General features: G+C 38.4%; 1 long non-coding RNA gene across 1 annotated transcript in view; it reads right to left on the reverse strand.

The window, feature by feature from the left end:
- Positions 1–1,334: 1,334 nt before the first annotated feature.
- Positions 1,335–27,716, reverse strand: part of LOC116072910 — a 61,595-nt gene continuing 35,213 nt past the window's right edge. Inside the window, exon 3 of the long non-coding RNA XR_004111591.1 lies at positions 1,335–1,412. This is a non-coding gene — a long non-coding RNA (uncharacterized LOC116072910). The remainder of the gene's footprint in view (positions 1,413–27,716) is intronic.

Here is a 27,716-nt window from a genome sequence, read left to right on the forward strand (position 1 = left end):
TACATGTATATTTATAGCACATATGACTGAAAAGCAGAAGGGGGCTGTGGAAGGGGAAGTAAGAGTCTAAAGAAAAGAAAGAGCTGGGCGGTGGTAGTGCACGCCTTTAATCCCAGCGCTTGGGAGGCAGAGGCAGGTGGATTTCTGAGTTCGAGTTCGAGGTCAGCCTAGTCTACAGAGTGAGTTCCAGGACAGCCAGGGCTACACAGAGAAACACTGTCTTGAAAAAAAAAAAAGAAAGAAAAGAAAGAGAGGATAATGGTCAACCAGGAAAGACATGATGTCTTTTCTTACATGGGGACTCAGAATTAAGTATAATATGTAAATATAACTTAGATCAGAGAATCGCAAAAAGCTTTGTTAAATATGTAATATGGGTACACAAACATGTGAGTATTAAAATGTGCATTTAATATACATATATATGGATGACAATCTGTGCCAAGTTTCTGTCTACAATCAAGCATGTTTATAATAGGTATAGCAAAATATTAATGAGGATAATCATGTACATGCCACTTTCTCTGGATTGGCATATTTGTATTTGTACCTTTTATTCAAAAAAATCACAAATGATTATTTGTACATAAAGAAATTTACCACATCCAGATTAGAAGTGCAGGTCAGGTTTCATCAATCTGATTTCACATCATATTGATGTGTGTGACTCACAGTTTTCAAAATCTGTTCTTTCTCAAGATTCCCACCTGTTACTTGAGCCTCTACATTTCCCACCAGGCAGAAACTAAGCATTTGCCACTGTGAAGTCCCACAAAACAGGGAGGTGGCTAAGTCTAGAGCTTTGGACTCTACCCCTGTGGAATTATTAAATGTCTCTTCTACGTGAGCCAAGCTGTCCCTGAGAACTTTCTCTATTTACACCTACTGTAGTTCCAAAGTTACAGAAAGCAAAATCTATTTTCTTTCTGTAAGGGGACTTTCCTCAATCATTTGAACATAGCTGTGAGCTTCCCTAATCTTCACTCTTTCAGGACAACTATCATAAGCCCCACTCCTGTCCTCTGTTTTGATGAAGCTACTCAGACCTATAGGAAACCTTGATTGAAATTCCCTTCAGCTGAAGGGGCATGGAAGAAGAAATCTTAGAAAAAGAAATGCTCAGGGCAGCACAAGCCAAAGTGATAGAAAGAAAGACAAGGTCCTAGGCAGGGAACAGGGGCAAAACAGTAGGGTATAAAAACACAAAATGTTCATATTCATTAACAACAATTACTCAGTATCTAGGTTCAAAATAAGCGATTCTCTAAATGATTTAAAATATTCTACATTGCAGGCATCAGAAATAGTGTTCTTTGGCACCACAAAGCCTACCTGGGTCACTCAACACCATTGCCTCTTAGCTTTATTTTTGTGATTGGCTGTTTACAAATGTCCATGCAGCAATTGAGAGTCTGAAACAGAGAAACACTTTCCATGAGTTTGAGGCTGGCCTAGGCTATAAGAGTATAACCCTCTTAAAATATCAAAAAACGAAACAAAGGTAACAAAAAGCATTAGATCATGCCAGTATTTAAATATTTACTGTAACTTTTTCAGCTTAGACTTATTTGACTTACAGATAGATTTAGGGCATCAGGAAGCTTTACACAACATTCCAGAGCCTGTAAAAGTTCCAGTGACATCTACCAACACTTGACTCTCATGTGTCATGAACTAATATTACATAGAACAAAAGTACAATATCTACTTATCATTGGTAAGTTGTCCATCATTTCTTCCTCATGGCGATAATGCTGAGGTGAGTGCTCATGGAGAAGCACTTGGGACATCTGTATTCATTTATCAGTAACATACTGAGAGTGACATCACTGGGTCATATGGTAACGCTATGTGTGATGGCTGCTCTTAGGTATCAAACTGACTGGATTAAGAGAGACACGGGATGGGTTAAATGGACTTGGTGTCTGTGTAGATATTTCCAGAGAAGACAGAAATGTGAGATACTGCAGGGGTAGGGCAGGGAGGAAGCACTTGTCTTCCATGTGTCAATCTGATTGCAAAAGATATGCAAAAGAAAAGCAGCATGTGCAAGTGACTGTAAACTCTTCTTTCTGATTGGGCCTGGTGATGCTGCTGGGGGTCCTCAGATGATCTCACAGCAGCTGACTTTTCAATGTGGAATCAGTACCAAGAACTCTGAAAGAAACATCTCAGATGTGAGCCCTAGATTGGAACTGTTGAACATCCTGGATCAGAAAGCTACCTAGTCCTCTACATTGGCAATATCCAGTCAGACAGATGGTTGTTACATGTTCTATCATATGAGTTCATCTAATAAATTTCTGCCCCTCTCTGTGTCTGTGTCTGTCTGTCTGTCTGTCTGTCTGTCTGTCTGTCTGTCTGTCTCTCTCTCTCTCTCTCTCTCTCTCTCTCTCTCTCTGTGTGTGTGTGTGTGTGTGTGTGTTATTCCCCAAGGGAACTATGCCTAATATACTGTTTATACAAGAAATTCTGTGTCCTGAACAGCTTGCTTCTGGAACCTTCACTGGAACCTTCACTGGGACGGTGCAAGAATGGAGAAAGAAAAGGCCCATGAACACGGGTACAGAAAACATTGGGATTAGGTGTGTGCTGTGCCCACCATACTGGAGCCACAACAACAAGAACACAACAATCCAGAATTTCAGTGTGTTTATTACGTACAGCACAGGATGAGCAGTCTCAGGTTGTAGTCATCTGAGAAGAAAGCTTGGTTGCTAGCTTTTGCATACACTGGCCAATCACTCATAAGCACCTGTGCTTGTATAGACATTTAGATTTGTACCACAAGAACACCTTGCCATCCCTCTCAGCCTTGCCAGGGGAAGGCTTTCCACTCCCCTGGGTATTAGGCATGGAGGACCTTGACATGGCTATGGCTATGTTAACAATACACATTCTCATGGCTTCATTTCCTCTTTATACATTCACTGAAGGCTTTCTCCACACATGAGTGAACTAATAGACTCTTTCAAGTGTCTCTGTGACATTTTACTTCCCTTTCATTGGGTATAAAAGTTCTGATTTCCCTGAACACACATTCCAATTGGCTGCTATTTGAATTTTTGGTTCTGCACTCTACTGGACATACATTTAATTATTACAAGGTTCTTATTTACATTTCTGCAATGACGGTATCATCAATCTTTTTTATTGGTTGTTCTACACTTTCCCCTGTTCTTTTAATGAAATACTTCCAATTTTTGCCTATTTTTATTTGTATTAGTTGTCTCTATGATCATGAAGCTATAGGCATTTAATTCTGTTCCTATTCTGTTGAGTATTTATGTCACAAAACAATGTTGACAGACTGACATGTGTGAAATAGGATTGGGTTCTGTGTATTGTTCCTGTATCTTCTATCATTGTTGAACTCTGAATAATCATACTAGCTTTCTTTATACAAAATCATATACTCTGGCTAGATAGTTTTCCATTCTCCCTTCTCTTTGTGCTGAATGGTACTACATATTTTTTTTAATTATCCACTAGCACCAATCCCCAACAGAGTGGTGAAAAATGTGGCTGGTGGACAGATTCAATTTGTTATGGTGAAAACACCCACTATTCATATGTATTCATATTCATATGTATGTAATCTATATGTATTGTAACTGTAGGCTTCTCTACATATCTAGAAAACTCCATATTTCAGTTTTTTGTTGACTTTTTATTATGAAGACTACCATGTTTATTATAAATTTTTTGTATCTATTAATATGATTAAAAACACTACTTCTATTCTAGTCAGTCATATGATATATTATATTTCCTTATAAATACTGAATTAAATTTACATTAATTTCTATGACATATTCTTTATAGTTATGCTGCATAGATTTTGTTATATCTGACGGGTTAGTTTGTTAAAGTTTGCCTTTTCAATATCTATATTCATAAGCAATGTTGATTTCAGGCTGTTTTAGCTAGCTTTGCCATGCTTTGAGGAAGGATTGTTGTGTTAAATGCTCCCTTCTTTTGTATTACTAGAAAAGTTTGTGAAATATTCAGTCCTTAAATATTTGATAGAATTCTACAGTGAAGCCACCTGGGTTCTTTTCTTTATGGATAAATCTTGTTATTTCTAGCTTGTGTCACTTGTTGTAGCTCCATTCAATATTGAGCTTCTTTTTATATCAGTTTTAATAATAAGCATGTCTTCATGGTGATTTGTATATGTTATACAAGCTATTTAATTTCACACTATCTTACAGTTTTATTGCTGTAAAGAGATACCATGACCAAGGCAACTCTTATAAAGACAATCATTCAGTTGGGGCTGGTGTATACTTTTAGAAGTGGAGTTCATTATCATCATGGCAGGAAGTATAGCAGCATGCAGGCAGACATGGTGCTAGAGGAGGAGAACATTCTACATCTTGACTAGAAAACAGCCAGGAGGAGACTGACTTCCACATTGGATGGAGCTTTGAGATCTCAAAGCCACCCCCCAAAGTGATACACTTCCTCCAACAAGGCCATACCTCTTAATAGTGCCACTCCCCATGGGCCAAGCATTTAAGCACATGAATATATGGGGAACCAAAACTATTCAAACTACTACATTCCAATCACTGCTCCCCATAAGCTTGTATCCATAACATAATTCAAAATGCATTTATTCTCCATAGTCTATCACAGTCTCAACAATGTTTTAAAAGTCCAGAGATCAAAGTCTCTTCTGAGATTCATGCAATCTCTTAACTGTAACCCCCTATATAATCAAAATCAAAAAGCAGATCACATACTTCAACATATCATAGCATAGGATATGCATTACCATTTTAAACCATGGAGAAAGTAGCTCAGTGAAGAAATACTGGACCAAAGAAAGATGGAAAGTCAGCTAGGCAAACTCCAAATGTTGCAACTCCTTGTTTGATGAGAAAGTGCTCTTCAGATCTCCAACTCCTTTCAGCTTTGTTGAAGAAAACACACTTCTTTTTCATGGGCTGGTACCATTCCCCCAACCCCTGTTAGCAGCTTTCCTAGGTTCTCCAAGGCAATCCAGGCTTTAATTTTATAGCTTCACACAATGGCCTTTCACAGTTTCAACAATGGCCTCACTGGGCCTCCATACAGGTTCACCCCTGATACACACCTGATCTTAGCAATTTCTTTAGTAGCAAAGGGAGATTCCACAAACCTGTTTACACAATGGCCTCTCTGAGATTCTGTACATGGACACCCTTGACACATTCCTGGCCTCAGTGACTTTACTTAGTCAAAGAGAGAATATCTATGCTTGATTCTAATGTCAGAACCATGTTCCAGAAGCTGTCAAGTTCTGCTGTTGGCTGAGACTGAAACATGGCCTACTTGGTCAATTACATCTTCACCAGCTTTCTGTTTTCCATGGTTTCCTTTATTGACTATGCTTGGCTGTTCTTGAACTCGCTCTGTCAACCAGACTGCCCTTGGACTCAAAGATCTCCATGCTTCTGTCTCCTAAGTGCTTAGATTAAAAGCATGTGTTAAATTGTTCTTTAATTGCTTTTTTCCTGAGGTTTTGATCTTAGTCATTCTGATTGGTATAAGGTAGAATCTCAGGGTCATTTTGATTTGCATTTCTCTAATCACTAAGGATTTAACATTTCTTTAGGTGCTTCTCGGCCATTCGAGATTTCTCAGTTGTTAATTCTCAGTTTAGTTCTATACCCCATTTTTTGATTGGGTTGTTTGGTTTTTCTTGGTGATTAACTTCTTGAATTCTTTCTTTATATATTTTGGATATTAGCCCTCTATCTGATGTGGGGTTAGTGAAGATTTTTTTTCCCAATCTGTAGGTTGCCAATTTGTCTTATTAACTATTTCATTTGTCTTACAGAAGCTTTCCAGTTTCATGAGGTGCCATTTCTCAATTCTTGATCTCTGTAGGAGGACCAGCAGTTTCAATTAATCTGGACCCGCAAGATCTCTTAAACACTGGCCAAGCAAACAGGCAGCATACATCAGCTGATATGAGGCCACCAACACACATACAGCCGAGGGCTGCTGAGTCTGTGTTCATTCAGAGATGATGCACCTAACCCTCAAAAGACTGGAGGCCCCAGGGAGTTTAGAGGTCATGTGGGGTGTAGGGCAGGAACATCCACATGGAGATAGGGGCTTAGGGAGAAGGTATGGGATGTGGAGAAGTAGGAGTCTGTGCAGGAGTTGTGTGGAATAAAATATGGAGTGTCAAATAAACAAATAAATAAATAAATTCAAAAAATTCCTTTTTACAAGTTGGAAGTTTAGATGGGTGGGATCTTGCTCTGAAGTCACTACTCCCTTAATCCTATTTAACATCTTTAATCTGTTTATCTCCTTGAATGCAGATTTAGCTCCATTCCACTTCCTAGTGCACCCTTTAACCCATGAATCATATATTTTATATTTTTTTCCATTCTCTGCTTGCTATGTTTGATCAAAATACTCTTCATAAGGGGACAGAGTCTATAGTAGGCTGTTTTGAGATGTCTTTTGTCAATACAATTAATCTAAATCTCTTTACTTTAGCCCCCAGACAGAATCTTCAGACAAGGTTAAAAAGCTACCACATTCTTCACCAAAACATCACAAGAAGATCACTATGCAACATTATAAAAATCTTCTCCTCTGAAACCTCTTAATCCAGGCACCCACATTCAAATAACCCTCAATACAACTGTCTTCCATGCTTCCACTAGCATAACCCATTAAACACCGCTTAAAGCATTCCATTGGTTTATTAATGCAAAGTCCCCAAATCTACATTCCTCCAAACAATGATCAGGCCTATCAGAGCAAATCAAAAGAATGATCAGGCCCATCAGAGCAATGTCGCAGTCCCTGGTACCAACTTCTATCTTAAGTTAGGGTTTTATTGCTGTGAAGAGACCCCATGACCAAGGCAACTCTTATAAAGGCAAGCATTTAATTGGGGCTGGCTTATAATTTCAGAGGTTTAGTCCATTATCATCATGATGGAAGGCATGGCAGCATGAAGGCAGACATGAGCAGAGAGTTCAACATCTTGATCCGAAGGCAGCCAGGAGACTGAGTCCAATTCCCACATTGAACAGAAATTGAGCATAGGAGACCTCAAAGCCCTGCATCATAGTGAAAAACTTCCTCCAACAAGGTCTTACCTCCTAACAGTACCACTCCCTGTGTGCTAAGCATTCAAAAACATGAATCTATGGGGGTCAAATCTATTCAAACCAATATATACACACATACAATGATTCATAGTATTTCTGCATTTCTTTGGGACTAGTAGCAATATATTCTTAATTCTTGTAACTTTCTTTCTTGTTCAATCTATCTATAAGTATGTCAATTTTGTTTATGCTTTCAAAGAGGCAAGTTTAAATGGCATTGACTTTTTTCATAACTTGACATGAGAATATTTATTATTTATTTTCTTTGGCTCATGTTGGACATGGTTTGCCTTTCCTTTCCTTCTGCCTTTGGAAGAAAGAATAGATTATTGATTTGAGATATTTCTTGCTTCTTGGTGAAGTAATTGAGCTATAAATTCCCTGGTAAGCATGGCTAGATACATATTATAACATTATCGCTTTATTTTCATTCATCTCAAAGGATTCTCTAATATACCTTTCAATTCTTTTTTGATGTACTATTGTGGAAGGATATATTTTTTTTAAGTTTGTGCACAATTATGAGCTTAACAAATTCATGTTATTCATCTTTAATTTTATTGCTTTTGGCAATGTGAAAACCTACATATTTCATAGTTTACATAAAATAAACAGATGGTAACTCCCATATTCTCATGAAGGGAGACAACAGAGTAAAGACTTTTGATAGAAGATTCCAGGTGTTTTTAAGGGAGGATGCAGTGCCATATACCTGTACAGATCCAGGGACTTAACCTGACTCGTAAAATGGAGAAATGAAGGGCATATATGGACAGAAGGTTAGGAGAGGGTAGAATTGGGTATATTTGGTTCTCTGATGCAACTCTACAGCATCCCAGTAGCCTATTTGAAGACGCATAGATGTGAAAAAAGAAGCAGGATTATTACATACAAATAAACAGGCTTATCTGATTCCTATAAGAATAAAAAAGCAGAATTATCTGTTCTCCATAGGAGTACTCTCTGTAGGTTAATAATCTTCAAAGCATAAACATATAGGTGTAGAAATCCATCATGAACACTTTCTGCATATACAATCAATATATCTACATGGATCAGAGGAAGGCTTTTCCATCCTCTGAGCCTCATTCCCTGCCCCCTAGGAGTTGGGAATGCAGAATTTTGCCATTTTATCATGGGTTTGAGACTAGAGTCTTTGACATGGCCACACCCATGTCAACAACACAAAATTAATTACTCATAATTTCACTCCCTCAGGGATTCCGAAAATGAAAGCTTTTTAATAAATGTGGCAACTTGGCATCTGTATGAAAGAAGAGGGATCATGGGGATGTGTTGAAGGGAGGAACTAGAGGAAGAAATGGAGTAATTACATTTTAGTTAAAATAAAAAATATTAAGAAAATTGAGAAAGAATTTGTATTCTCTACCTCAACTCACATACATAGTTAATTAAAAAGGAATAAGACATACATGTAAGAATCAAAATTACAACAATGCAAAGAAAGCTATGTGTATATCTTATGATAGAGTAAACAACACTTTCTTAGATTTGACATCAAAGCACAAGCAACAAAGATAATTGGACTTCATTATAATTAGAAACATTTGTGCTTCATTGGGCACCATTACAATAAAAAAAAAACAATCAATAGAACGGGAGAAAACTTTTTCAAATTTTATATGTTAAAAGACTTGCATCCAGGACAAATGTAAAACAAAACAAACCAAGAACAACATAAATCCTAGAAATTGAAACTAAAAATATAATGTGCTTAATAGCTAAAATTGAAAGCCTTATTTGGATGGTTATTTTATTGTGTAAGAGATCCAAATAGACAATAAACAAATTAAACATTACTGAACAGAAATATGTAAATCAAAGATATCAATTACAAGATTATTATTTAAGAACTAAAACAAAATGGGTAAAATAACCACAATTTTCTCAAGAATGTAAAAAAACAGAATCCCCAAATATTGCGTACTGAAGTGTAGAGGGGTACCATTCCTCTGGAAAGTGTCTCAAAATGTGTAACATAGCATTTCTATAAGACACAATAATTGTTCCCCTGAACATGCATCCAAGATTTGAAACTACAGGTTCATAAAGAATAAATATGTATAACAGAACTATTTGTATTATCTTTACATAGAAATAAACAGATATCTACCAATGTATCAATGAATAAACAAGATGCAGTTTATCTGTACATGCTAATACGTGGCACATTATTCACTCATTAGAAAGTTTGATGTCAGTATCATGATAGATTTTACATAGGTCTTTAAAGTGTAATAATGAAAGGAAACAGTTATAGGAATTTACAATTTCTATTGCTCCATTTATGCAACATTTCCAAAATGGCTCACCCCACAGAAACAAACAAACCAAAATGAGATTGATGTATTCCCCAAGCTTGCTGGGAAAAATTTGCAGAGTGACTAGTGAAGCATGTGTAATGTATGGCAAGGCGTAACTGTATTAGGTTTTAATGATTGTGACTGTGCCTCTCTGTGAACAGACTCATAGCAATGAAGCCTTATACTTTAACTATTTTGTTTATGAATTCTATTTTTATCATCTCTAGGTATATTTAAGGAGCACTACTGAAGAGAAGAGAGAAAGGTCATTCATGGAGCCTAGAGGAGAACCTACTTCTACCACTTTTCCTATACAAACATACTTCCTAACTGCATCCTACATCCTTATTCTTAAAGCCATGGATAATTGAAGCTCTTACCCTGCATGAGAGAATCTTCCTTTTGCAGACCATTATGGAAAGCCATACTGTTCAAAATGCATAGAAAAACTGATCACGGAATGTCCAGCCTCAATCAATACATCTATAACACATCTCCTGTACTGAAAGATCAGTGAACATCATGGAAGAGAGGGTGGAAAGATTGCAAGCACCAGAAGACCAGGACATCTTTTGTGAGATTATGTCTTCTCTATATGGCAGGGAAGCTACACCCAAGATATCTAAATAATATTGCTACCTAAACAAGACCAGAATAATGACAATACCAGCTGACATGCCAACATGGATGGGGAAATCTCATAAGGCTCCAACCCTAAATGAAAAACTATAGGTAAATAAGGATTGCTGGGAAAGGGGAATTAGTTTTCCTTAGGGATCACTCCCCTAATTAGTTGTCCAATTCCAAGTGGTCATCCTTAACAACATGTACAAGTAAACACACTAAATGTGCTCAGTATATTGTACTGATATATTCATAAGTATCTCAATACTTGTAATGCTAACAACTAAAGGAAAAAGAATAGCAATAATAACTTCCTGTTTAAATTAAGAATACTTAATTATAATATACCTTAAAACACCTCTTTACTATCTCTATTAAAAGCTAGATACTTAGTTTCATTTCCCTCTTAAACTCCTGCTTACACTTGATGGAGCTTTTATACTTTACCATGAAAACAATAGTTTTCTAATATGTACATGTGCATAGATATACAGATGTGCATGCATACACAGACCAGAAAATGGAGCCAGACCCATTACATAATTTTCATGGTGTATAAATCCCAAACTGCCAAGTACCAAGTCAGGTTTCTATTTCTGTGATAAAGACTATGACCCAAAGCAACTTGTTGTTGTTGCTGTTGCTGCTGCTGCTGGTGCTGCTGCTGCTGCTGCTGCTGCTCTTGCTACTGCTGTTTCATTTTTTAGCTTGTAGTGAATTGTCAAGGGAAGTCAGGGAAGGAACTCAAGGTAGGATCCATGAGGCAGGAACTGAAGTAGAGTCCATAGAAAAACATGGCTGACTAGCTTCTTCCTCATGCCTAAAAAGGCATGCATTCTTACAAACTCAGGGACACCTGCCCATGGTGGCACTGCCCACAGTGATCTTGACCATCCCACATCAATCATTAACCAAGAAAATGCTCTAAAGACTTGCCTACAGTAATCTGAGGGATTCATTTTCTAAGTGAGTGTCCCTCTTTCCGAGATGACTCAAGCTCGGTCAAGTTTACAAACACAAACCAACCGACAGACAAACAACAACTAAACTGTACAAGTGCTATAAACCTGATTTTATTCCCAACTTTCAGCCAAGATAGAGGTTTGAACACCCAAGATTGCTTCCACATTCGGGACCCTTATTTTCAAAGCAGAGCATACATATTAAATCTTATGAAAATGGTTCAACCTAACTTCCCAGCACTCCACTCTGCTCTAATTGTGCCATATTCATTCAGAGTGCATGAATCACATGTCAAAAGACTATAAACAAAGAAACTCCCCCTAAGGGAACAAGTCTTTCCCTAAAGCAGAGACCTCTACTTCCTCTACTGAAGGGGTTACTTTAAGTACTACCCAGCCTGCTCCTCCACTGCAGTTTACCCAATACACATTGGGTAATCCACTTTAATTCTGGCATAAAGAATGAATTTATTCACTACCTTCAGATCTCTTCCTCACTTGACATAGTAGCAAGAGCACTACAAAGAGTTGGTAAAGGAGAGCCCTCCTATATGCGATGTTTTATGAGAACCAAATCAAAACAGACATACCAAAAAATGGAGTGAGACCAAAGCCATCTGATTCCAAATCAAATAGAAATTGGATCCTCTTTATCAGACCAGAGCACCAGCTCCTAATCTCTTGAGAGTTTATCTAACAGCTCACAGCTGTTGTCGTCTCTAAACAATTGCTTCCAGTAGCTCCAATTACTTATAACTGGTGGCTGATGGACATGTGCAGGAAACAGGTCAACCTCTTGCCTTAAGGTAGGATGATGTTTCAGAATTTATGCTCATGAAGCCCCGGTGGATCAGACCCAATTTTAATCTGAAAAGTTACACTTTTGTATAGTCTTCATTGGAGCTGAAATGCTGACCTGAGAACCATGCTGAGAAACACTGAACTGGGCTTGCCTGGCATACCATCAACTCCCAACCTCTTCCTCACTACTCTTCTTTGTCCGTTATTTGCTTCTTCTGGATAGTGTTTCTCTGTAGAAATGCCCAATCACATGATGCTGTATCCCTGTATCCAGCTCTGTTTCTAGAGAACATGAAATTCTGATGTTTGCACCATATCGACAAATCAAGCAGAAGTTATTTATAAGAACTTTGTAAAAGAAATCCAAGTTCATTTCATTTTTATGAAGTTATGAGAGAGATTTGGAGAGGGAAGAGAGGGAAGGAGAGGGAAGTATGGAGGAAAAAGGGGGATGTCTATATAATGTTCATCAAAAGAAGAGCTGCCATTAATAACATTAGGAATTTGCTTTCCAGAAGTGCTAGTTTCTCAGTTACTTTTCTGTTGCCGTGGAGACTAGAGGTTGCTATTACATTCAAAAAAGGCTTCACGCAATAGTCACAGGGTTAGGTTGGACATAGATAGATGTGGGAATGAATTTCCATTAAGATACTAACGAAAGCTCAAGATAATTGGCATATAAGTCTAAAATATTCTAACCATTCACAATCATCAAGTTCTAGTCAGTTATCACATAGGTGTGGCTTTTTTCTTTTTTCTTCAAACTTTTGTTCATGCAAATTCATATCATCTGCATGCATATGTATGCATGACAATGTCATAAAAACTAAGAACAAATGACAAATACTGAAAACCTTCATATAGTCTAAACTATGATCAAAAACCAGGTTAATTGTAAACTTACAGTTTAAGACCCAATCATTTATATCAAGATGAAGAACATATTTTTAATTAAAGAAAACAAGATGCTAATGCATTTTTGTTGTTGTTTTGAACTGTATTCCTTGGAATTCACTTTGAATTGACAAGTCACATGCTGTTTTCATTACTCCATGTGTCTATTCTGGGATGTGAAAGCTCTGTTGACAAATGCATTATCTTACAGAGCATCATTTTAGTGTGAGTATGGGTCATCTACTCTCTCTACACTTTCCAAGAATATTACATACTATCCTTCTACTGTGAATATTTCCTAAGGGCATATTATAATAATCCCATTAGGCATCATGGAGAAAAATGAACCTTGCCTTGGTAGCCAATAAAATAAGCAAATACAGTGGACCTTCAGTCTGTAATGATCAAGGTATTTATACTCCCTAAGGTGGGATATTGTTACAGGACCCTTGTGGGAGGGGATTCATGACATTCCTCATACCACATCCCAGCTGCAAGTCATCTTGGGAAATACTAGCAAATACACAATGTTGAAGACTGATTTAAAACATAACCTCAAAGTAGAACTCACAGTGGACTCCAGGAAGTCATCATTTGTCATGGAAGGAGCTTTTGCTTGGGTGAAGATGTCTTTGAGTGTCTCACACTTCTGTAAGTACTCACAATGCATGCTCCTAGAAGCTCCCCTCACCCCAGGCTACTGTAAGCACAATTAATGCACTGCTTCCTTCACCAAGTTGGACTTGTGTGGAATTCATAATTTAGAATATCATCAATCTAGAGTGAATAGAGATTTGTTCAGCATTTCTAAGAAAAGTGAATATACTATCATTAGCTAGAAGCCAACGAGGGCATAATAGAAAAGTGATCTACAGATTTAATGCAATATCTATTGAAAGGTCCATAAAGTACTCAGAAACGAGCACACACGGTAATTATAAAATCTGTATGGACTGAAAACAGAGATAGTTAATCTTGATTGTGAACTTGGATAGATTAATAATTGCCTGAAGAGTAAAGCATACTTCTGAGAATGTTTTGAAAATTCCCCTAGAGAAATCACATCATGGGGGCTCTGACCTTACCAGTGGATTAACCCCTTGATGGATTCACAATGTGATGAACCCACAGGAACATTCAACACACGTGCACATATATGTATACACATATACACAGATTAAAAAAGTCTCTCACCATATATAAAAATCAACTCAATGTAAGTCAGTTAGGTGATGCTTTATAATATTAAGTGGTTTTTAAAAGATTTAATATTTATTTGCTTGTGTGTCTGTATGTGTATGCACACATGCATACAGGTGCCCACAGAGGCCAAAAGAGAATATCAACTACTGGAGCTGAAGTTACAGAGATTTCTAAGTAGCTGGACAGGAGGGCGGGGGAATTGAAACCTGCTCCTCTGGAGTGCAGTAGGTCTTAAATTCTGAGCTGACTCTGCAGCTCTCATGGATGTCTTAAGCACAGATAAAAAGGTTGTGATGAGGGAGGGGGATACCCACATCCTAGGAAAAGAAGGTGACCAAAGCAGCATTTGTGACTGCGTTGTCTGAGCATGTCCACACATTTTTCATGTATTTCATTGTGTGCTTCCTCATCAGACACTGACACAGGAGGACTTGACTTTGCCAATTAAATCCTTCTGCACGATTGGGACAATTTATTCTCATTATATACATGTTGGATAGTCTTCCTGTTGGTTTCAAAACTATACTCAATAGCATCCATTTAGTACTGCAGTGTAACCCCACACATTTTTGTGCAAGTGTCAATATGAAGGAAAGGGCTACCATTGTAGTAACACTGCTATTATTTCCAAAATTCAATAGAGAAAGTACAATTCTAATTGTTAAGCATCTGGAGTGCTTTCAAGAGCTCTGATATGAAAGCAGGCCCCTCTGGAGTATTGAATCACTCTCTGATCTATTTTTAAATCGCTGTCTAAATATAAGCAAAGGAAGAGAAAGAGAAAGAGACTTTTCTTGTCTGTGTTGCTCCCTGGGGTCATATACCCTAAACAGGAAGGAAACACTGCTGCTGGTAGGGCTGGTTTTCCATAAGAAGGCTTTGTCATAGTCCATCCTCTGTTGTCTGAAAAAAAAGTGATAATTAATGGGTTTTGTTCCATTGTGCTGTCTGTAGGGTAGGTTGTGCTGGAAACAGGCATTCTTTGCACAAGAGATTTGTTTACTGCACATTGATAATAGCTCAGCATTTTGAAAAGAAAATTCATGAAGCAAAAAAAGTCCTGCTGAATATAGGAGAAAAAAATGAAACCATTGTCAAGATAAAAGTGTCAGAATCAGAGAAGTGCTCAATGCTGAGGTTGTTCACAGAGTTTTAAAAATACCTCCATACACGTTAGCACAATGAGGATGCCTCCGACGTTCTGTCAAAGGGATCCAGACTGGGCACTCTTGTTTTTCTTCCATAGTGAACTCTCATGAGAACTATGATTCTCACACTTAAATTATATTCAGTGTCTTCAAAAAGAGAATAATTTGGGGCCAGTAAAATGTCTCAGTGGGTGAAGTAGTTCACTGCCAAATATGATGACTAGAGTTCACTATTCACAACCTCTATAGTGGGAATAGAGAACTGACTCTTGCCAAGTTGTTCTCTGACTCCCCTGTACATGTGTCACCTGTGCACTCCCCATGCAGAATAAAAAATTAGAAATGCTTTCAATAAAAAAGAGGGCAAACCACAGAGAGTGTTTACGCATGGGGTTTACTGTCATACCAGTGTTTTCCAGACAAATCGTTTTTTGTTTTTATTTTTGGTTTTGGTTTTGGTTTTTCAAGACAGGGTTTCTCTGTGTAGCCCTGACTGTTCTGGAACTCATTCTGTAGACCAGGTTGGCCTCGAACTCAGAAATCCGCCTGCCTCTGCTTCCCAAGTGCTGGGATTAAAGGCGTGCACCACCACTGCCTGGCCAGCCAAATCTTCAATCAGCTCTTCCACAGACTGGAGACCAGACCAATATGCCAACCATCATTAGGTCATATGAGATCAGCAGGAACTCAATAGTGGAGGCTCCTAGGCATTTGTAAAGTCATAAAAGACCTTGTGTCTTAGGACTAATCCTAAGGACATCAACAAATGAAGAAAGTCCTATTTTCTGTACATACTCTTTCCTGGGATGTATACCCAAGTGACAAGCAAGGAAACAAGGGACATAGATCTCCCTTTTTCTTCACAAAGGTCAAAGTCTTTCAAACACATCCTTCTAGTCAGGCTTAGTTCTTGCACTTTGAGAGGAGGACAGTAACTCTCAATGATGGATGGGAACTCTGAGCTGTAGGAAGAGCTGGTATCTTAATGAAGAGATTTACATGGGAAGCTTTAGCACCTCAAAGGCTCTTCACCTAAATAGCTATTAGAAAACTGTTTCCCAGCTCAGAATTATGAGGACATGCTCAAGGACATGGCCATGTGGTAGAAATCAACCATTCAAAAAACTGAGACTTTTCTCTGAGGAACCAAGGAAATAATGATTGCATAAGAACACATCAGCAAAACTGAGAGGACATCTACAGAGGAATACTGTGCCTAAGACATTTCTATAGCTGTCATTCTATAGACAGCTATAGAATTTGATATTAATGTTACTATATGGTCACTGCTATTAACACTCTCTGCATAAAAACGGAGCATGAAAGTAGTGTGCAACCAAAGACGAGGTGTTGAGAGAGAAGATAAGTAGGGCTGAAGTCAGACTTCCTACTCCATGGGTGAAAGCTTCCCTGCACATCTTGGGCTGCTGGTCTCTATCTGATAAGGAACATTATTGACTTTCACACATCAGGACATCTTGGAGAAACTGGAAGCATAATACCCTGCTGAGTGGCAGGTTAGGGAGTCAAACCCTAACTTAAGAAATAAAAGAGTGCATGCCCCACAGCTAAAGTCTAGGCAGTTAAGGGCTAACCTGGCATTCTTTCATAAGTCACTTCCATTCCTCTGTGCTGGCCAGAATCTGATAGGCTCCGCATCCCACAGGAGGCTCCTCTGTGCCTCCTGGGTGAGCCACTATTTGCCATCTTTGTGTTAGATGGGAGATGACCTAATATTCAAATATCCTATCAGAATCCAACCCACTTAAATAAAAATAGCATCATATAGGATCAGCGTGATTGACTGATGGAATAATTCATTTATCTATTTATTTATATTGTAGTAATTGACTCTTTGCAGCATGCTAGACATTGACTCTGGTGCTTATAAATATGATGTTATCTAAAAGTTTCAGAAATATGGTCATGTGTATACTTCACTTGATTAATAAAAAAAAATGTGAACTTGAAGGACCACCAACATAGCTCAGGGAGTCTTTAAAGCCACTTACTGCCTTGCCTAATGGCCTGAATGCAATTCCTGAGACCCACAATGTGAACAGAGACAAATGACTTCTGCAAGATTACTCCCTCTCTCTGACTCTGTCTCTGTCTCTGTCTCTGTCTCTGTCTCTGTCTCTCTCTCTCTCTCTCTCTCTCTCTCTCTCTCCTCACACACACACACACACACACACACACACACACAAACACACTTAAAAATAATTTAAACTTCAAAGTATTGCCCACCTCTGGGGTAAGATCTTTTTAGAAAAACAAAAGTTCCGTACTTGATGCGAGAAGTTAGGCATCTATATGATGTTTATTCAAAATGTTCAGTGTCTTCCAGGAGTAAAGGGGGTGTTTGCATGTTCCTCCATCACTCTCCAATGATTCTGCAGGGTTGAGAACATTTTAATCTCTAATGCACTGTGACCTTCTGGGGTAGCTCATAAACCTGCTGTAGTAGATTATCTGTAGGGATTCTAAGAATTATATAAGCTCAAGTAGGCAGAGCAGAGCCAGGCCACAGGGCTGGTATGACAGGTGAGAATTTCTGATTGTGTGGCTGCCTGTAACCTTTAAGAGATCATTTTATTCTCTAGCCTTGAACAGGTAAGTGGAAATAGAGAAGATTAAAATGGTCTGTGGAGGGTTCTCAGAACAGGTTCTTTGATATGTTCAATTTTCCTCAGTCCTACTTTTAAGGAATCACAGGACTTCTGGGAAATATACACAGTCCTATAAACTGACACACTGGAGCTGTAAGTAAAAGAAGGCTTCATAGGTGCGAGCCTCCATCCCCTGACAGTGAGCTTCAGCGTGGGCAATGAGACCTGGGAATAAAAACTTCACTTGGCAACCTTTTCTGAACAATTTTTACATACAAGTCATTTACATTAAATGAAACAATAATTAATATGGATCGTGAAGGCTCTGTGTGTACAGACTAAAGAGTTCTAAAATGTTTGGTTTGGTTTTAGTATAAAAATAAAGACTTAAAGTAATCCTAGAATAAAATCATTAATTTAATTTGGACTTTTTCTTTTTTATTAGATATTTTCTTTATTTACTTGTCATATGATATCTCCTTTCCCAGATTCTCCTCCAAAAAATAAAATAAAATAAAAATAAAAATAAAACAAAACCCCGGTTCCCTCCCCCTGATCACCAACCCACCCTCTCCTGCTTCCTGGCCCTGGCATTCCCCTACACTGGGGCAAAGAACCTTCACAAAACCAAGGGCCTCTCCTCCCATTGATGACCAACTTGGCCATCCTCTGCTATACATACGCTGCTGGAGCCATTAGTCCCACCATGTGTACTCTTTGGTTGGTGGTTTAGTCCCTGGGACCTCTGAGGATACTAGCTAGTTCATGTTGTTGTTCCTCCTAAGGGTCTGCAAACCCTTCAGCTCCTTGGGTCCTTTCTCTAGATCCTTCAGTGAAGACCCTGTGCTCAGTCCAATGGATGGCTGTGAGCCTCTACTTCTGTATTAGTTGGGTACTGTCAGAGCCTCTCAGGAGACAGCTATATCAGGCTCCTGTCAGCCAGCACTTGCTGGCATCCACAATAGTGTCTAGATTTGATGATTGAATATGGGAAGGATTCCCAGGTGGCAGAGTCTCTGGATTGTCCTTCCTTCTGTCTCTGCTCTATAGTTTGTCTCTGCGACTCCTTCCATGGTTATTTTCTTCCCCCTTTTAAGAAAGAATGAAGTATCCACACTTTGGTCTTCTTCTTGAGTTTCTTATGGTTTGTGGATTGTACTTTGTGTATTACAATAGCTTATGCTCTAAGATCAAGAATTGACAAATGGGACCTCATAAAATTACAAAGCTTCTGTAAGACAAAGAACACTGTCAATAGGACAAAATAACAACCAACAGATTGGGAAAAGATCTTTACCAATCCTATATCTGATGATGGTTAATATCTAATATATATAAAGAACTCAAGAAGTTAGACTCCAGAGCACCAAATAACATTGTTAAAAAATGGAGTACTGAGCTAAACAAAGAATTCTCAACTGACGAATACTGAGTGGTTGAGAAGCACCTAAAGAAATGTTCAACATCCTTAGTCATCAGGGAAATGCAAATCAAAACAATCCTGAGATCCCACCTCACACCAGTCAGAGTGGCTAGGATAAAAAACTCAGATGACAGCAGATGCTGGAAAGGTTGTGGAGAAAGAGGAACACTCCTTCATTCCGGGTGGGATTGCAAGCTGGTACAAACATTCTGGAAATCACTTTGGTGGTTTCTTTGGAAATTGGACATAGTACTACCAGAGGACCCAACTACACCACTCCTGGGCGTATACTCAGAAGATGCTCGAACACGTAATAAGGACACATGCTTCACCATGTTCACAACAGCCTTATTTATAATAGCCAGAAACTGGAAACAACCCAGATGTCCCTCAACAGAGGAATGGATACAGAAAATGTGGTACATCTACACAATGGAGTACTACTCAGGTATTAAAAACAATGAATTTATGAAAATTTTAAGGAAATGGATGGATCTGGAGAATACCATCCTGAGTGAGGTAACCCAATCACAAAATAACACACATGGTATGCACTCTCTGATAAGTGGATATTAACTTGGATTTTGCCAAAGAGATGTAAAAACATAGAATCATAACATGATAAAAAAAAAAAAACTCACAGAATAAAAGAAATGCTAAACTGAATCATACCATAGGCCAACTTTAACTTCAACTTTGAGAAGTTTTCTAAGTACATTACTATTTTTTAAAAAAATTAAGTTGTGTGTGTGTGTGTGTGTGTGTGTGTGTGTGTGTGAATGCAGTGTGTACAGAAGCCAAAGGAGGACATCAAACCCCTTGGAGCTAGAGTAACATATGTTTGTGATCTACTCAATATGGCTGCTAGGAACCCTCGCTTCTTTTCTAGGAGACAGCTGGTGCTGTGAACCACCAAGCCTTCTCTATTGCCCCTTTGATCCATTCTTAACACAAGTAAACAAGTAAATAAACATGTTTCTAAGAAAATTACAGTACTTTCTCAGGTTTTAAAATGACTGCTTGGGCAGAGAATATCTAATTGTGACTTTCAGAGAGGTCAACATACTTGGGAAAGTTCTAGGGCAGGCAAACAACTTTTCATTGAAGGAGGACTCTGGTAAAAAACTGCCTGGCTAAATTGATTCTGGTTATCGAATGTGTTAGAAAACTGTATTTTATTTAACAGTAAATTATGTACTCCTGGTTAATTACAGATTACCTTCATTTCTCTTATCTATGGGGAATATTCTAAATGATTCTTTTCCTAATTACTACTCACCAGTGAAGACTATCACCTTGGCAGCCCGTTCCAATAACTTTGTAAAAGCATAATATTTCCAGGAACAAACTAAACCAGGGAGAGCACGTACATGTAGCATGATTGTTTTAGAGATTCATGATGCACATGTGGGTAACAGAGATCCTTTACCATAAACATGAATTCATTTTTTTTAAGCCTCAAACGATATCCCTACTCCCTCATTGTTATTCTTCCTCACCCCTGTTACCTTGACATCCTAGATGTTAGCAGCACCAGCATGCATCTGCCTGTCTGAACCACATGTCCTAAAGCACAACCCACACTTGAGAGTGTAGATCTGGTCATGTATTTAAAATATCAACCTGGCTGTACGATTTCAAGGATTAGATGTTTTCCTTGCATTATCTTAAGGAGCCTGTTCAGGAGACAGTCACATCTGGGCTGTGTAGGTGTTACTTGGGGAGTTGGACATTGACTGGGTGTTGAACCACTCCACCAGGACTTTGACTCAATAGATAATCTGAGGTTCTGTCTGTACTTTGTGTAACCTTCCAGATGATGCAGAGGATGCTGCCTCAGAGCTGAAAATGGATTCCCTCTTAGGATTCTGTCCATGCACCACCACCCCACTTGGTCCACTGAACTCTGTCCTCTAACAGATGCAGCCCCACTAACCTTTATTAGTTGTATTTTTCTCCTAAAATCTCCTACCTTATGCACTGGCTCTGACTTTTAGTTGGTTTTCAGATGTCTTCAGGTGCACCTTTCCCGGACTCCTATTGTGAGTGTGTTTTCCCACAGAATTCTCTAATAAGTAATTTTATCACATTAGTTCCTTTTCTCATATTACCATGCTTTGTTAAAATTATAGCATTTGTCTGAGTGTGGTGATGTGTGTGTGTAGCTCTGGTTTGAATTCCCAGTTACACATAAGCACACAAATCCATGTGTGTGCTTAGACACACACTGACATTCATGATTCTGAATAAGACCATTGAGTTACTATGAAATTCAGCAGCATGATCCCTGTGAGAATAGATACCATGACTATCTTTCAACAGTGTATCTCTGAGCTCTAATTTAGACATCAACCTTTATTTTACAGAGAACATCTGTTTTGAGATTATAGTGCAGTAGTTAGTTGTTTAAGAATCATGACCCTTCCCTGACAAGAAACAAGTGCTGTGAGTCAACATTTAAGGAACACAGAAAGAACCCAATACCCACTCGTGTCTGCCACCAGTGAAAGTGTGCATCCTTATTCTGACATTTTGTTTGAAACACTCGCAGACATCCTTATTTTTTAAATGTTTTAACTGAAATAGAACTACATCACTTTTCTGACTCCCTTCCACATCCAACCCCTCAGCTCTCTTCCCTTGAACCTCTCTGTGCCTGCCACTCTCCAGCTGATAGCCTCTTTTTCTTTATTATTGTTACATACATATATTTTTGTGTGTGTATTTGTATGCACAAATATATATTATGTACCTATGTATATGCACAAATTGTATGTATTTGTATATATTTTGTATCTGTAAATTTCTATTTTCATTATAGAAATATTTATAAAAATAAGAATTTATGTACTTATATAAATATGAATTTATATATTTATATAAATATGCAATTCTATATTACATAGAATTGCATATTTATATAAATATAAAGTTATATAAAGACATATGCTTGTGCAAATTATATACATATATGTCTTGATGAATCCATTTTGGTGGTGTGCATATGATTTCAAGCTAGACCTCTTTGCACTGGACAACCAGTGAGGGGGCTCACTCTTGGGACAGGCTCATTATCCTTCTCCCAGCTTTCATTCTTTTTGTATTGATACACCCAAATGATACAGATTAAAAACAGTCAACACTAAGGGACTTAGGACAGAGATATGAGAAGGAGGAGCTCCCAGATGGCCTTTGTTTTTGAATCCAAGGACAGCATCCATCCATCTCTTCTAGCACTAACTTGGGTCAGTGTGTACTGGGGAGGGGAGGACTTCCAACCAGGAATGTTCACCTAAGGCATGCCTTGGGCCAATGATAAAGGCAAGGTAGGTCTTCCCCACATTCTTCCTTTGATCACCAGTGATAGACAAGAGATGCTTTGCATTCTAAAGATCTCACCCAGGCTGGTGAGAAGGCTAAGCAGTTAAGAGCATAGGCTGCTCTTCCAGAGGTCATGAAGAGTTCAATTCCCAGCACCCACATGGTGGCTCGCAACCTTCTGTAGGGCGATATGGTGCCCTCTTCAGGCAGGTGGATGTATATGTAGCAGAGCACTCATACATTAAATAAAGTTAGGAAGAAAAAAAAAAAAAGACCTCACCCCAAGTCCGTGACTATTCAATGTATTGCAGGTCCAGGTTAAAAGCATGAGTCTGAATTGGCCCAAACAAGCTGAGTTGAAGGTTTTGTCCTGAGCTGGTGATGCTGTTACAGGATAATGACTGTAACTTGGGGCATGGATTTGAAGGTCACAGCTATGTTTGGGTTTGAGCACACTCTCTGATTGTTAGTCAGTTAGGATGTTCTTGCTGCTATGGGCTCAGCTGCCATGTTGTGACTTCCCAACTGTGAAGACCCGAAACTTAAGGAACTGTGAGCCAAATCAATCTTTCCCCCTGAATTTGTTCCTGTTAGGTATTTTACATTCTGATTCAATGATAGCAGTGGGATGAATATCATCCCAGACAGGAGATCACAAAATTCTAAAGATACAGAGATGACTCTTGGAGAGGTGAGAGCTGAGAATTCCTTTGCAGGAGTTTCATTCTCTACTATACAATTGCTCTAGGGTTTGAATGATGCATTTTTTTTTCAACACACACACAAGTGTATTTGAGAACACTGTCGACCAGCCATTTCTTTTGCTCATTCATTTATTCATTTGCTTCACAGTTGTGTTTATTTTGTGCTAAACTAAGCTCCTTTGCCTCAAGGAGCCTAGACTATTATAATGAATAAAAATCATGTAAACAATTGCTGTCAAAGAAAAGCAACTAAGAAATATAAAGTTTTTTTTTTAGAAATTGCAAAAGAGCAAAGCAATTTGGACTAGGATGCAAGTGAAATGCTGTAATCAGAGATACTATGGGACTGTGTCTCCAAAATTGTGTGCACTTTAGTTTTATTATTTATGAAGTTAAGCGAGGGTTCTGTCAGGTGCATTACTGCAATAATGTCTCTCAAATCATTCAAAGCTCACACACCTTGAACTCCTGGTTTGAGTATTCATTAAAAGTCCTTATTTAGCCTGATATTTATTATAGTTCATCTCTAAGAGTGAGCGAATGTCTAGAAGACAAAAGGCCATAGGGAAAATAGTCGTGACCTTGGCTAGTGATTGCTTAGCGCCAGGCACAAAGGAGTGAACAACCCAGATGTTCTAAAGTCAGTCCACCCAGGAGCTGACCACATGTGTGACATAGACCATGAGGATCAACTAAGAGGCTCAACCATTTGATTTACAGATTTGTTGTTTCACAGATGTTTTTGGTCATTTTTTCTGGGGATTTTATTAGATAGCCCAAGGTGCACGGATATGCAAAACTGATAATCCTGGGTTAATCCCAGACCATATAGGATGTGGAATTATGATATCCTTCTAGATATTAATTTTATCTAGCCTTAGAAGGTAATGAGGATGATATGGGTCAAAGTACTCAGATTTTGTAGCAGGAAAACATCAATCATAACATGATAATCAAAATGTGTGATTTTTGTGTCCAGTTGTGTCTTTTTCACAAGTCATAAACTGTGCTTAAAATTTTCTGATATCTGAAAATAACAATAACATGGAGTGTATGGAAAATTCCAAGAATAAAACATTTCATACTAATTTATGTATTCTTATTTCCATTTTTTTTTACAGCTGCCTGGTGCTATGCTGAAGCAAAAGGCTCTAAATTTATACATAAAAATATAGTGATCAGAATGCTGTTATGAACACTAATCTTCAAAGCTGTAGCTCATCTTAAAAACACATTAATTAAACTATTGAAGAATTTCATTGCACTCACTTTCCCTTTGCTTCAATGCTTTCCCACCCTCCCGGAGTCCATCTGCAAAGAAAAGTGCCACAGAACTCACTTGAGAAAAAAAAGTGCTTTGGTGTTACCTGAGTGAGAAAAAGAAAACATTAATCATCTTTTAGAAAACAATTTTCAGAAAAATCTCGAATTCCCTACAGGCACCTCAAACACAAAACTCTGGAGAGACAACCTGGTACAACCCTCTTGGGGACACTAGAAGCCATTGAAATCTTGCCTTTGGCTCAGTGATTGGCATGGATTTTAAAATGGTACCCTGCCTGGAAAGCTTAAGGACAGAAATAGAGGTCTTCTGTATGCTTGGTACTCTGTCAACTCTTGCTGGCCTGTTGGATTACATTAAAACACAAATTAAAAATTGTGATAGATCTACCCTCTAAGTATAGATTTTATCAGCCTGCAGACAGAAAAGCTTCTGTGAGGATTGGTCACCTGGTGACACAGAAGTGCTTGGTGGAAATGGCCCCCTTACCCTCACTGGAAAATATGTATGTCTGGATCACTGATGGTTGGAGTGATATTGTTTAAAGAATGCAAGAGCTTGGGACAGAGCTCAGCCAGAAGTGCACTGGACTTGCAAGCATAAAGCATAAGCTTTATCCCAGAAGCCACGCAAGACTATATATGTGGAGCCTGGAGAGACAGCTCAGCAGCTTAGAGTACTGGCTGTTCCTCTAGAGTCAACTTCCATCAGCCACGTGGTAGCTCACCTATAAGCACCCATAACTCCACTTTCAGAAAACTGGGTGTTTGTTTCTGACCTCTGAGGGACCATGTACGCACCTGGTATACAAATGCAAGCATACACACAAAATAAAACTAAATAGATCTTTTTAAAAATTATGTAACAGCAATTAAAGAAATAGAAGCCATTAATTTGAGCAGAGCAAGGAAGGGGTACATGGAAAAGGTTAGAGGGAGGAATGATGTAAGTATATTTTAATTTATAAAAGTTTTAAAAGTATATTTAAATTTCTTTTAAAATCCTGGTGCAACTGAGTACACTTGTCATGAGAGCACTGGGAAAGAGAAAACCAAGCAGATACCTGGGGCTCACTGGCCAGCCAAGCCACATATGAAAGAAAAAATGGTGGTCCTCACCTGAGAAATAATACTCAAGGCTTTCCTCATGTTAACACATGCATATATACCTGCAAAAAAAAAATATATATATATGTATATATATGTATATGTATATATACATATACACACATGTATGTATATATGTTTATATATATTCACCTTCACACAAATATGCACATATATATACATATTTGTATACACACATGCACAATATATACACAAATATACCTATATGCATATACACATGCCTATTCACACACATATGCACCTGTATACTTATGCACACACCTGTACCCACACACATGCACCTATACATACACATACCTATATACCCCCTACATACATGTGTACCTACCCACACACACAATACATACATACAGACATACACATACACACACATATATATATACATATATACATACATACACATAAAGAACAATGTGAACTTTTGCTTTCCTCATTCATGTACTATGGCCTAAACATAACCCTCATCACAAACTTGCTGGTGAAAAGGACTCTGAACTGTTGGCTATGATCCAGGTTAGCTGAATTTGAAGCTCACACAGGTTGGCCATTGGACATGTCCTTAACATTAATGAGTACTGCTGGGATTTGATCTATATATGTACCAATGGACGCAAAGCCTAGACAGGAGTCTAAATGTGGTTCCCAAACAAGGAGTCCCACTACACTACCAGTTATCAGAACTTCTATGCTCATGGCCATCTGCTTCAGGAAGCCTTTGAAATATGTGTTCTACAAATCTTAAATTTTGCGTCTTTTGGATATCTCCCTGAATTCTTGAACATAACATAATGCAGTATGAGCCTGTGGGCAACTCTGTTCCCTTTGGATAAATTGTTGTTTAATTTGCAAATGAAAAAATTCTTATAAATTACACACTACTAAATGATAAATATTGAAATTGCATCTGTAAAACACATTTAAAGAGAAGGTGTATTTGCTTTTTAATTGATATTTTAATTTTTATATACTCCGGAAATAACATGAGTTATTGAATGCTGTTTAATTATACCATGAGGCATTTGAAAACTCTACAGCGTTCAGTTTTCCTGTCAATAGCAGTGTGAGAGGTTGTGTTTGGCTGAATAAGCTAACATTTCAGCAGTGTTGACTGCGTTTTCTCACTTATTCAAATTATTTCAGTGATTCTTTGTCAAAAGTTCTTTTTAAATGCAAATAGATTTCATAAATTAAAAAAAGGGAGAGGGGGAGCCAGAAGCCTTCAAAGCCAAATCAATGGGAGGGAGCCTTCCCTCTGTCTTTACTTTATGAGGTTTATCAGGGAGAATTCTGTAGGGGCACAAAGCTGACAGAATGGATATATATTATAATAGGGTTTATTAGATGGGCTTACAGTGTGAAGTCCTGGCAGTGAACAGTGGCTGTCTTCACACTGGAGAGCCAAGAACCCAGTAGTTGCTCAGTCTGTGGGGCTGGATACTTCAACAGTCCTAACGGTGAAATAAAGGTGTAGAACAGCAGTTCTCAACCCCACAGGTCCTGGCACCTAGGGGGTCAAATGACCCTTTCACAAGAGGTCATCTGAGGCCAAACACAGATATTTGCATTATATAATTTACAACACTAGCAAATTTACATCTATGAATATTACAATGAAAATGATTTAATCATTGGGATTATCAGGACCTGAGGAACTATATTAAAGGGTTGCAGCATTAGGAAGGTTGCAAACCATTGGTATACAAGTTCCTGGAATTGCCACAGTCCTTCAGACTACATTGGAAGATGTCATTGAAGGATGAACTTCCAGGCTGATCCCAGATAACCACTTGTTATTGCAAATACCCCTGTAATGAACATGACTGCCATTTTCTTCTTTTGTAACCTGATCCAGATTCCTTTGGGCATACACTCAGGAATGGTATCACTGGATAATAAGGCCCTTGTACTTTAACAGTTTTTAGAGGAGCCATCCTATTGATGCCCATTGTGGCTAAGCTAATTTACATTCCCACTATCAGTGAAGGGCTCCAGTTTTCCTACATCAGCTATTTTAAAACATTATGTGGCATTTTCTTTCGGGTGAGATTCTGAGACTGGAGCGGCCAGCCCGGAGGCGCCTTAGGCCAGAGACTCGGGCGGGTTTCGCCATTTTCTCTCAGGTGAGTTTCTGAGACCTGAGCAGCCAGCCAGGAGCCACAAGCCCCACGAC

This window comes from Mastomys coucha, unplaced genomic scaffold, assembly GCF_008632895.1.
Source record: "Mastomys coucha isolate ucsf_1 unplaced genomic scaffold, UCSF_Mcou_1 pScaffold23, whole genome shotgun sequence".
Lineage (NCBI taxonomy): Eukaryota > Metazoa > Chordata > Mammalia > Rodentia > Muridae > Mastomys > Mastomys coucha.